General features: G+C 30.7%; 1 long non-coding RNA gene across 1 annotated transcript; it reads left to right on the top strand.

Annotated features, from left to right (window-relative positions):
• The first annotated feature begins 4,839 nt into the window (after positions 1 to 4,839).
• LOC126657781 (uncharacterized) lies at positions 4,840 to 7,891 on the top strand. Its single transcript, XR_007633418.2, has 3 exons — positions 4,840 to 5,018; positions 5,253 to 5,331; positions 6,242 to 7,891. It is a non-coding gene; the product is annotated as an uncharacterized LOC126657781 (long non-coding RNA).
• Positions 7,892 to 12,384: the final 4,493 nt, after the last annotated feature.

Consider the following 12,384-nt stretch of genomic DNA (forward strand, 5'->3'; position numbering starts at 1 on the left):
GAGTGGAAGGATCTTTCTGAATTAGTCGGTTTGTATGTAACTTGGAGATTCGTTATCATAGGTTAAAGTGATTTATTCTTTGGAATATCAGTATGTGAGTATGTGTTTATTGATTCGTTAAGGTTGATGGTCTTGTCGAGCTTAGTCCTTGTCGTGTGTACAACTCGAATTTCATGATATTTTAAAGTTGGCTGATTTATATTGGCGAGAACCTTATCTAGTTAATTTTGTACTAGACCGTTCATTTGATATAACGAGTTATTTATATCTTTGATATGGGATAATAGGCGTAGAGATGTTAAGTAGGTGGCGAGGATTGCATGATGTTATTAATGGGGATTTCGAGGTTTTCATTTGAAGTGTTAGATTTTGGTATTGTAAGAATTGCGATATGAGTTTCGGGCTTGTCCTTGCACCTTGTCAAGGTTGTCTTGATTGCTGTCAGAACTCGAACGAGTTTAGTAACCTTCCTTGTGAGCATGTTTAATGTTTATAGTTGAATAATCTTGGAGGTTTATATTTTGTTTAATCAAGTAATAGTTGGAGTATTGAACTGTTGAATTTATAATTTTGCGCATACGTGGTGTGGAAATTTGAGTTGTTGTTTTATGTAAGCGGTGATTTGAGTTATCATTCGAGGTACAACGTGTCGAGTTGTGGTTATGCAAGTGCGTAGGTTGATGAGTGGAGGAATGCCTATGGTTTGAGCTTTATTCGGTTATATAGTTGGGGAGTATACGTAGGGGACGAAGTCCATTATGTGCAATCGTTATCTTTTATTCCTTGAGGTACGTGGGGTTTAGCGCTGCTTCGAATGTTCGATGCTATTTTAGTACTTTGGATTTGTGTTATATGTTCTACTTTGGTTGCTTTGTGCGCGTATATTGTGTTTTGTGCTTTGTATTAAAATCGAGGACGATTTTGTTTTTAAGTTGGAGAGAATGTAACACCCCGTATTTTTTCGGCTTGTTACGATGAGTTTTTCAATGTGTTTTGGGTTAATGTTTGGTGGTTTAGTTCCTTGGAACTTTGGTTTAGGTTGCACAATAGTTATTTCGATGTTTGGGCTTGTTTTGAGTGTGGTTCGGGCCGTGTGGATCGACCTTGGGCTTAAGGCCCAGAAAATCAATAATTTTGGAAGCAGGGGGTGTATCACGGGCGTGACAGGAGCATCACGGTCGTGATACACCATCACGGGCGCGATTCAGTCATCTCGGGCGCGACGCGGCACTGTAGGGTTCGCTGTTTTGTTATAAATAGCTCCTTAACTCGATTCTTTCAGCCCTTTTTCATCCTATCAGACCTAATGCGACCCTACACTCAGATAAACCCTATTTTTATCATTCCTTTATGATCCTTGATGGTTTTTAACAATTGATTGGTGATTGTTTATCCGTTTTGCGATTTCTACGCGTTTTGCTTGTGGTGTTCTTCGTTGGTGTGATTGTGACTCTTGTTGCTTCTGGTCCAGACCCTTACCTAGGGTTTAATACTTATATAATCTTGTTATTCTCCATTCTAAGGTAATTATTTCCATCTCTTATGTATTGGTGAATCGTTGTCTTGTGTTTTGCGTAGAATTGCATGTTTTAGGGTGTTTTGGAGTTTGGAACTTTATGATTAATGGTCTGAGATTTATGATTTGAATATTATGTTTTAAATGGAGTTTAATATGATTATAATATGATGTATCATGATTGGAATTGGATTTGCATGATTTAAACAACGAATTGGCTAATTCTAGGTTTGTATGAAATTGATTCGTTTAGTGATTTGTTAAAGTGTTGAATCTGAGTTATTTGGGATATTATGTGGTTATACTACAATAGCTAATGATCTTATGAGTTAGGATCTTGAAGTGAGATTTGGGTTTGATCTATGTTGTAAAAATCTCTACGATTTGCGAAATTGACATTTTTACGAAAGTTAAACGCTACGATTGCAAATTTGTTTTCAAATGCTATACCTACTGATCTAATATTTTCTATATGATGTTTTGATGTTTTTAAATCAGTAGTAACATACTTTGGTTCATCGATTGTTGGTTTTGAATCGTTTGGCTAGTTTAGGCAATTTTCGGCAAATTGCCAAATTTGATTATTTGAGTGCTTTGCCTTAATATTAATTTTAATCAAAGATTGTGGCTTTGTTAAATGCCTACTTAGGGTGGTTTGATCTTGTTTTAAAGAACGGGAAACTTTGTTTATAAAATGGTTTGAACTTATTTCAAGGATGTTATTATTATCTTAGGTTGTGGATTAACTTGTTTAAACAATATGAGGCATATAAGGTGTTATACGTTATGTAAGGTTTTGATTGAGTGATTTTATTCTCAAGTTGATACTTGTTAATTGTTGAATCATTTTAATTCTATTTAAGGTGACATATTTGATTATACTTTGGGTGTACTTGTCAAGTGTTGGCAAGGTAATTGATTTGTTACTTTGGTGTTCGTGGTAGGATTAAGTTAGGTATGAGTTCTTATTTAAAAATACTTTGGTTTCATTTAAGGATTTATTTAAGACTTTGGTTTTAAACTTTGGTTTATGGATGGGTCGGGTTAGACGTGGTCTTCCGACATGTGTTGTTGAGCTATACTGCAGTTGAGGCTAACACACTACTTTGGGAAATCTCTTTATTTTAAATAAAGTATTTAAGCTATGAAAGGACTTTGGTTTTGTTTTAAAGATAAGAACTCACCTAAGCTTAATTTGCCTAACTTGTTATATGGTATACTTTGGTTATGATAATACGTTGGTTATGTTTGATTACTTTGGTTGTGTTTGGTTGTGTTGAGATACTAGTCCTATGTGGTGTCTAGTAATCTTAGAGTTAGGGGTTGAATGGATTTTAACTTATACCTTGTTTTAGACCCGTCGTCTGTTCGTGCTTCGGAGTCCGCTCAGGGTTAGCTGTTTGCCAAGATATTCACGTGGATACGCAAGCAGTGAGTTGATAGTGTTATTTACCGCTTTATTAAGTACCGCAAATTATTTTAGTATATCAAATGTTGTGAACTGTTTTAAGGATTATGGATCTGGATTGAAACGAGCTACTCGATAGGCTTGTATCGAGACTGTGTGCACCGGTAAGTACTTTGGGATCGGCAGACTAATGTCTAGCCTACTTTGGGATCGACGAGGATTTGTTCCCGTCTACTTTGGGATTTGGTGATGATACGTCACACCTACTTTGGGATTTCATTTCAATACTGTCTTCCATAATCAAATATAAATATATTAGTATAAAAGGATTTGTTTTGAGGTTTTAATCTTAATAAATGTAAATAACATTATGAACTCATCTCAGTATATCTGACCCCGTTGCTTTCCAAACTTTTCCAGGTTTATGATTTTGAGAGCGTTGGTCATCTCCGATCTTTTGGTTCCTCGGAGGTCTTTTTATATTTTCAGACTAGTCAACTGTTTCACTTCTTAGACCGCAGTAGAGCTAGTTGTCTTTATTATTATACTTTGGTTTGTCGTTGTGGTACGACTGTTATGTTATTTATACGTTGACATGTTACATTGGATTATTGATTTATGAGGCATGTTTCTAGTTTCAGAATATTATCAATTGGTTGTAATAGAATTGTTATATAAATTGTTAGACTTAGGTTGGAGTCTCGGTTGCCCCCGAGCATTGGTTTTCTTGCAGGTTTATTTTGATTATATGGTTTTCCGCGAGGCTTGCTACGGGTTTTGGTACGACCATACCCATACCCTAGTGCCGGTCGCGATCCACGAAATTGGGTCGTGACATTACAAAAGAGACGTGAATCCACGTGCAAGAAGATATTATTGTAGTCGATCGAAGAAGAAGGGATTGATTCATAATGATTATGAATCAAGCAATAATAAGATGGTTAGGATTGTTAGCATAATAATTTACTCGATAAGTATATCGAGATGACCGTATAAACCTAATTGTAAAGTCAACAGTTAGTGAATAACTAATCAGAGTATCGCAGCGGAAGTGTGGAAGGAAGTGAATGATAAGGTTTGAACAAGGATTGGTTAAGTGATATTAGAAGATTATGAAAATTCGAGGACGAATTTTTATAAGGGGGGAAGATTGTAATAACCTAAATTTTTGAGGTATTACGTGTAGCGCCACGAGGCATAATCGTAAGGATTAAGAATGAGACTATCAGATTAAGACTGGATAATAAGGACTTAGACCGAAGCGGGTCTATTGGAATTATCGTAAAATAATAAATTTAATTGAAAATTATTATGCGATCAATTGGATTTAATCGGGACTAAAGGGAATAAAATAAAATAAGTTGGAAAGCCCGAGCTAATAATTTTCATGCCAAGATCCGTGAAATAATTTTTAGAAATTATGGAAAAAGTTTCATAACTTTCAGACATTGTTTAGTTAAGCATGTCAGTTAATAGAGAAGTTGAGGTAAAATGTAAATTAGCCACTTTAAGAACTAAAGTGGACTTTTAACCACAAACTTCCGGAGGAAGTTGTGTTTTACTCTATTTTCTCAAGATAAGAAAATAATATCGATAAAGTTGTTATCAATGGTCAATAAAATGAAAATTGGACGAAAAAGTGAGAAATAGTGCAAGTTAGCTCAAAATGGAAATTTGAGCGTTTTTGGCCAAAATTGCCAAAATATATTATTGGAAAGTGATATTAAAAGATATGAGACTAATGTTATTTATTTGGGAAATAAATAGTACGGAACTTATCGAGAATCGAATGATTAAAAGATTAGTGCACTAAATTGTACGAAAGATAAGCTAGAAAGTGAAGAGAAAGGAGGTGACAACTTCAAGGATCTAAGTGGACTTTTTACCCACTTATTATCATCTTTTATGAATGAATAATCATTCATTTAAACACAAAATTGCAGCAAACCAAAGGTGAAATCCGTAGCTCTTCATTTCCAAATTCTCCAAAATTTCAAATCTTCATATCTTTTTCGTTTCTCAACGAAATTGAGCGATTCTTGCGGTCACGGAACGAGGAAGTGATTATCTACAACTCTATGGCATCAATTTAAGGTAAGGAGCTCGAATTTTGGTCAGGGTTTCAGAGTTATATTTCGGGTTTTGCAAGTTTGATGGTGATGATGCTTGATTAACTAAGACTTGATGTTTATGCTATATAATTGATTAGTTGTAGTGATTATGGCTGAGAATTGAATTGATTATAATGAGTGTGAGAGTTGTTCTTGATTAGGGTTCATGAGCTAATTTAGAGATTTAATTGGGGTTTTGGTTGTTTGATTGTTGTAGTGTAATTGTAAGCTTGTAATGAAGGTTATGGATGATGAAATTGGAGCTTTAAACCTACGGCAATAGAGACATCATCAAGGTGAGAAAATTCTGAAATTTCTTGGCTTTTGATTGATGTATTTGTGTGATGCTTAAGCATATGAATTAGGTAATAAACATGAGCTCTAGGTGTTTGATGAATTGATTGTAAGAAATTGTGTTGTTATGGATTGAATTTTTTGTATGAAATGTTGCTTAAGGTTCCGGCCATGGGCTGAAGATCATTGATATATGTGTGTTGATGGTTATAAGCATGGAATTTGGGTTGATTAGAGCTGAATTGAAATAAAGTTTGGTTGTTAAACTTTAATTGAAAGTGAAATGATGATTTGGTCTAGGTAAGCAAGTCATGTTCATATGAGATTGAACTATATTATGCTTTGATGGGTGATTGGTATAGGTATGTGTAAGGGGCTGGATTATGTTGAGGTTAGATGTTGGTATTGATAGGTTAGCTACGATGCATAAAAGTTGTGATCCGAATGCATGAACGATAATTGACGTTTTTGCAGAAAATGTCCTGCAAAACAGCCATATTGCGAGGGCAATATCTCGAGCTGTATAAGTCCAAATCACATTCCGTTTGTTGTTATGGAAAATTTGAGATGTTAGCTATAATTGTTTAGTTTTAAGTTTTTCCTAAATCTACCTCTAAACTGCTCGTTTAAGACAGGACATTACGTCGCGCAGAGCTGTCCTGCATTTTCTGGACAGCCCAAAGTATTAACTTCGAAACTTGTTTTCGACACCTCCGGGTGCGTTTTATGGTCCGAGACCTAAACGAAAGTTGTAGGCGACGTTTTAAACTTTAAGAATGTCGATTTCGTTCAGGGGTCAACCTATTTTAGATAAGCGGTTTTAATGACCGAAATAGGTTGATCGAACTAGTTTTAGATGCGTAATCGTAATTAGATTTGTTATTAATTCGTAGCGTTATTGAATTTGCGTAGACTCGACGAAGCGACTATCGACAAGGCTCGATGGGAACGGATCGAGATGTCTTCGTGTTTATTTGAAGAATTTGGATAGCAAGTGGTGAGTACACTTTAAATTACTCGCTAATATTCATAAAGCTACGTATTTTAATACGAAAAGCTATATGAATATTTATATATTTGAAAAGTTTGTTTTTAAATTGTATACGTATGTATGTTTTGAAAATGATGTTTTATCGTAATGTGTTAATTTGATAATAACATAAATGTTAAGGTACCGGGGATGGGTAAAGTAAAATAACGTGAATTGAACCAAATACAAATAAGAAAAGTACAGTACATTTCTATATGTACTAATAAATCGAATATCGAATAATATACAAGTATCAGATCAAATATGAATAAGGAAATATAGTACATTCCGATATGTACTATCAAACATAATAAATACCCATACGTGCGTGTGTTATAGATGTATGCTTGTAGATTGTAATGTGCATGCCATGGTCCATAAAGGATCAATACAACATAACGAAAAATACAAAAAACGTAAAATGAGAATTGTACTATGGTACACAAAATAATAAGAACTGAGATACAAGGTTGAACTCGGTAGAATTATCCCGGGACCTGTATCTCATCCATTCTCGATGATAATCCTCGGAACTTATACATAATAAAAAGTAAGTGCGATACATCGAGAATCAATACGAAATAAGATCGAGGCACAATGTGAACAAGCACTCCTATTAAATGTCAATAGAAATTATATGAATCGACAGTTAAGTTCAAAAGACCTGCAGGGTGCAGAGTCCGAATGCAGACACGAAGGTAACTCGGTTGAACTATCTCGGGACCCGTGTCTAAGGAGTAACTCGGTTGAATTATCTCGGGACTCCTATCGATCGTTTGGGATTGAGAAATGGTACAAGTAACTCGGTTGAATTATCTCGGGACTGTACCATATGGTTATGGGTAACTCGGTTGAACTATCTCGGGACCCAACCATAAGGATCAAGTCACAAGAGACTTGCCAATGATTTAGTTCGACTTAGAATCATGATAATATAAACTTAGATTTAAGATTCAGTCGAAAACTAATGCAACAAAACGAGAAAGAAAAATATCAATATCATAATAAGAAATCAAGGACGACAAATACTTATAAACTATAAGTTTATGAAATAAACAAAGAGTTATGAAGGAAAGTAAAGAAGATACGCAATATGATGTCAAAAGATTATTTTTGATATATAAAATGGATTTTCAATGGATTTTAACCCTTTATGTGATATTGCGTGTAATTTGGTGAACTCACTCAGTTTTATACTGACCATGTTGCTCCTCCCATTTTTTTCAAGGATGGTATGATATGATTTGAAGAGTTAAGCTTCCGAAGTTTTAATTCTCGGAAGTCATTTGCACAAGAAGTAAAAAAAGGTTTTCATTCTAGCGGTCCGCAGTAGTCTAGATGTTTTTGTCTATGTATTTATCTAGCGGATTTTAACTCTGATATTTTTGTAAAATGGGGTCACGTGTTTTTTTTATAAATGAAAAATGATTTGATTTGCGAAAAATTTACACAGGATTTTAGGCTTGCTACGGGTTTCGGAGCTACCACTCCCATTCCCTAGCGCCGGTCGCGGCTCATTATTTTGGGTCGTGACAATAAACAAAGGAAAAAAAGGCTTAAATTTTATTTTTAACAAGCAAGAAACAAGACCCAAATCAAGCAAAAATTAGAATTTTATTTTTAGATTTATTGAGTTAGACAAGTAAATCTAGAAAAACTAGTAATATGGGTGGGGAGAATATGATTTTCCGGCTAACCGGAAAAATCATCTTCTCCCACCCTTAAAAAGATGAAGAGAAGTGAGAGCACCAAATTTTAGAGAGAGAAATATCTTTCTTTTATAAAATGTAACACAAAACAATTCTAGTTTATCCATTTTACTATTAAATAAACGTCATTATGACTCATCCGATAGTAATAAATATAAACTAATATTTTTTTTTATAAATAAAATAATCATAAACGTACATTTGACGACATAATTATTTTATAAAGGAAATTTTCTATACTAGAATATTTTCTATTTTATTTATAATTTTATATTGTTCTTTTTCTGTATTTACTTTTTTAAGTTTTTTTTTTACGAAAAATACCCTTTTTCTAAATTTTACAAATATCTTTTTTCACTTTTTAATTATTTATTTTCTTTTTTCATAATTGTTTTTGGTATTTTTAAAATTTTTTATCGTGTTTTTAATGTAATTATGGTGTATTATAGTATATTTATCGTGATTTTTAGTGTAACTATGATGTTTTTATAGTGTTAAAAGAGTGTATATAGTGTATTTATGGTAATTTTGTAATGTTTTTATGGTGTATACCACCATAAAAACACTGCAAATGCACCATACATATACTAGAAAAACGGCATAAACACAAAAAACATAGATACACCGAAAACACCAGAAATACACTATAACGTACATATATTAGAAAAACACTGCAAATACACCATAAATCAATTCGTTCTTTACAAAATCAGTAGCATTAAAATAAATAAACAAATTTATAAATAAGAGAAGACATAATAATAATAATAATAATAATATTAATAATATTAATAATAATAATAATATGAATAGTAGAACAATTTTATAAATAAAAAAAATCATATATCTACAATAATTTATTTGCAAAATGTTTAAATTATCACAAAAAAACCTAAAAAACTACAAGAAAATCTAAAAACAATGTCGAAAAATCTACAACGCGAATGGAAGAGACGAACTGGAAAGCGACCGGAAAAGACGAAAAAACCCATTAGAAGTACTTGGAAGAGACAAATGAAAAAAATTAAACTTTTTTAAAAAAAGTTCAAAAGGACTCCTAGTTAATTAGAGTATAATTGTAAATAATTAGTATTTAATTATAATTAATTAGAGTAAATTATAATTAATTATAAATCCACTCTCCAATTAAGGTGTCACGTCAGTATAGAAATGTTTTTGAACCGGTTTTGACAAATTTAGGGTATAAGTAATCTGATTTTCCAGCTTTAAACTTTTTTAATATTTCATGCAAGTTGAGGGGATAAAATAATCCTTTGTTCAATAACTTTTCTACAAAACCAATTTTGAATTCCGTATTAAAATATGGGAAGTTCTTACCTAGACCCGGTTCATGAAAAATTCATGGACCTATCCAATGAGGTGTTAGAAAAATGTGAAAAAAGAAAAAAATAATAAGAAGAGAGAAAATTGTGTTAAGTTTTCTAACACTTCATTGGATAGGGGACTAGGTAAGAATTTCCCTTTTAATAATTTGTCTTTTATTTATATAAAAAAAAGGTAAGAATTTCCCCTCAAACATATATTTCATTAAACACGTATCCAGCTGTAGAATTGAAGGGCCTTAGTGATGTACTTTTTGTTAGACAGAATTGAGAAAACATTTAGTTGATAATCATTGCTAAAGGACGAGATTACTTTCATAGATTTTACATGCTTTGTACTTTATGTTTCACACTTTTCTTTATTTTTATTCAATCGTACTAGTAAGTAGCCATTATATTTATAGGGAGTGTTGTTTTTACCATTTGCAAAATTTAAAAATGAGGAAGAAATGTATTTTAATAAAAATTTAAATTTTAGCAAAGTTTGAGATGAAAGTAAGTTAGGGATTAGATTTAATTGACAACTGCTCATGGAAGACTCGAAGAGTAGTCATTTGATGGTTAAAATTAGGGGCGAAGTCAGGAATTTTTCAAAAGGCGGACAAGAGGCGTATATCGATAATAAAAGTGGTAAGTTATATATATAAGAAAAAATTAAATATGTAAGTAAAATGATGAAGTTTAGATATATAATAGTAAATATATAAATTAATTTTTAGTTATATAATATATTTTGTTTAAAATTATTATCAATAACTCTTTATATTTTGAAAATATAATATATTTACATCATTTGTAGGACACTATCAAGTAAAATTATTTAGATGTGTACTTGTTAGTTGGTGAGGTAGACGGTAAAAGTTTCTCTCTCCGAGAGAGAGAGAGTTGATTTTGATCAGTTTTGAGCGCATGAGTCGATAATTTTCGGCTCTAGTCAGAAATCATTGTTTTGTTTTCCTTATTTTTTGAAGAAATTGCTCCGTCATTTGGAATTTTGTATGATTTTTATTGCCTTATTGATATACAATTTGTGTTTTGTATATTATTAAATCGTTTAAGATTTTTTAGCGTTTGTTCAATTTTCATGTTTAAGTTCTTGAAGAATTAAATTTCTATTGTTTGAATTATATTAATAGCGGAACAAAAGATGAATGGAAGTTATGAAAGTGCAATTGGTATTAAGGAATTCTCAGTACTCCAATTCTTTCTGGTTAGATAACACCCGCAACATTTGTGTATTTTAATTTCTACTACTATTTTGTTCCTTTTACATGAACTGATTATAAGATTTCATATTGTTTATCATTTTTTTGTAATTTTAATCTACGATTTATTTGGAAAAATTAAGTTGTAATCTCGTTTTTTTTAATATATAATAAGTCTTTGATAAAAAAAAATTTAATTTGATTTTTTTAGTGTAGATGTTAGCCTTTTCTTTTCTTAGAAATACATGTATTTAGTAAAGACGATCAACTTTTAAAACTGAAGAACGTAAAATGTTAATTTAAATATTTTTTCAACAGCTAATAATTAGTTTAATTTTATTTAATTATTTAGACAAAAATGTTTAATTTTTTTAATTCATAGATTTTTTTAAAATATTCTTAGATGGTTCATAAATTATATAAAATTATTAAATCACAGTAGTTATATTAACTACTCCCTCCATTTTTTTTAGTTGTCACTTTAGGCAAATGTATTTTTCCATCAATAGTTGTCTTTTTAGAAATTCAAGATAATATTAGCTATAATCTTCCAAATTTATCCTTTCCCTAATAAATGACTCTATGACTCAATTTATATAAGCATTTATTATATAATAAGGTTATATGAGTATTTACTCCCGTAATTTAAGACAAAAACCCCACTTTCTTAATATGTGCAACTTTTGCTAAATCGACAATTAAAAAAAATAGAGGGAGTAATGTTTATATAAAATGATTTTAATTAAATATTTCTTTTTTACAAAAATAATTTTTAATTCTATTTATCAAATATTTTATAAAAACAATAGATGTTAAAAATAGATATAGTCTCTTTGATGTCTTTTTCGGGACATAAAAAATCTATATAACTAGTATAAAGATGAACCCAAAATACTATTCATTTTGGGTTCATTTTACTAAAAAACCAAATCTTTTGAAGTAATATCAAGATAACCTCTGTAGGCAGAATAATTCGGATGTCTAATTTAGTCTATTTCTTATATTTTTCTATTAAATGACCATTACTTTCTTACCTTATTACAAGAATACCAACCATGGCTAAATATAAAAAGCCAACTTTGCTAAATTAATTACAATAAAACCATCTGAGTGGCTGATTTATGTACACAGATGGGTCCACAGGTCCCACTCTTTTATAATCTATTTTTTTTTGAATAATGATTTTACCTACATATGTGAAATATAACAAAAGCAAAATCCTTCAAATCCTAATTAATTGCTATAGTTAACCACATTAAAAAATATAAATTTAATATTAATTTTAAATGATAAGAGTATTATATTTTAAACTTCAAATACAATCATTTTTTAAAGTAAAAAACAAAAGAAAATTCACTAAGATATATTATATATATTTTTATTGGTTAATTACTATTAAATTTTAAAATGTTTGTTTATTCTATTTTTAATAATTTTAAGAAGTACTTAATATAGATACAGAAACATCAATTTTCCTTGAGATTTTTTTTTAATCTTGATTCATTTTTATTAACTTAAATCTATGAAATCGATACATTTCACGGTTCAATAATATATAACACTGCAAATTATTACTAATTGAATTATTTAACCGATAATATTTAGTTATAATTTTTTTATAAAAGGGCACCCTAAGTTCTATAATTTTTTATTTTATATTTATATTAGCATAATATTTATTACAAAAGTTCTTATCGTCTCATACATTTACATAAAAAAACTATTTGAATTAATATATTTTTACATACTGTAAATCACAAGACTTAAC

This window comes from Mercurialis annua, linkage group LG7, assembly GCF_937616625.2.
Source record: "Mercurialis annua linkage group LG7, ddMerAnnu1.2, whole genome shotgun sequence".
NCBI classification, from domain to species: Eukaryota; Viridiplantae; Streptophyta; class Magnoliopsida; order Malpighiales; family Euphorbiaceae; genus Mercurialis; species Mercurialis annua.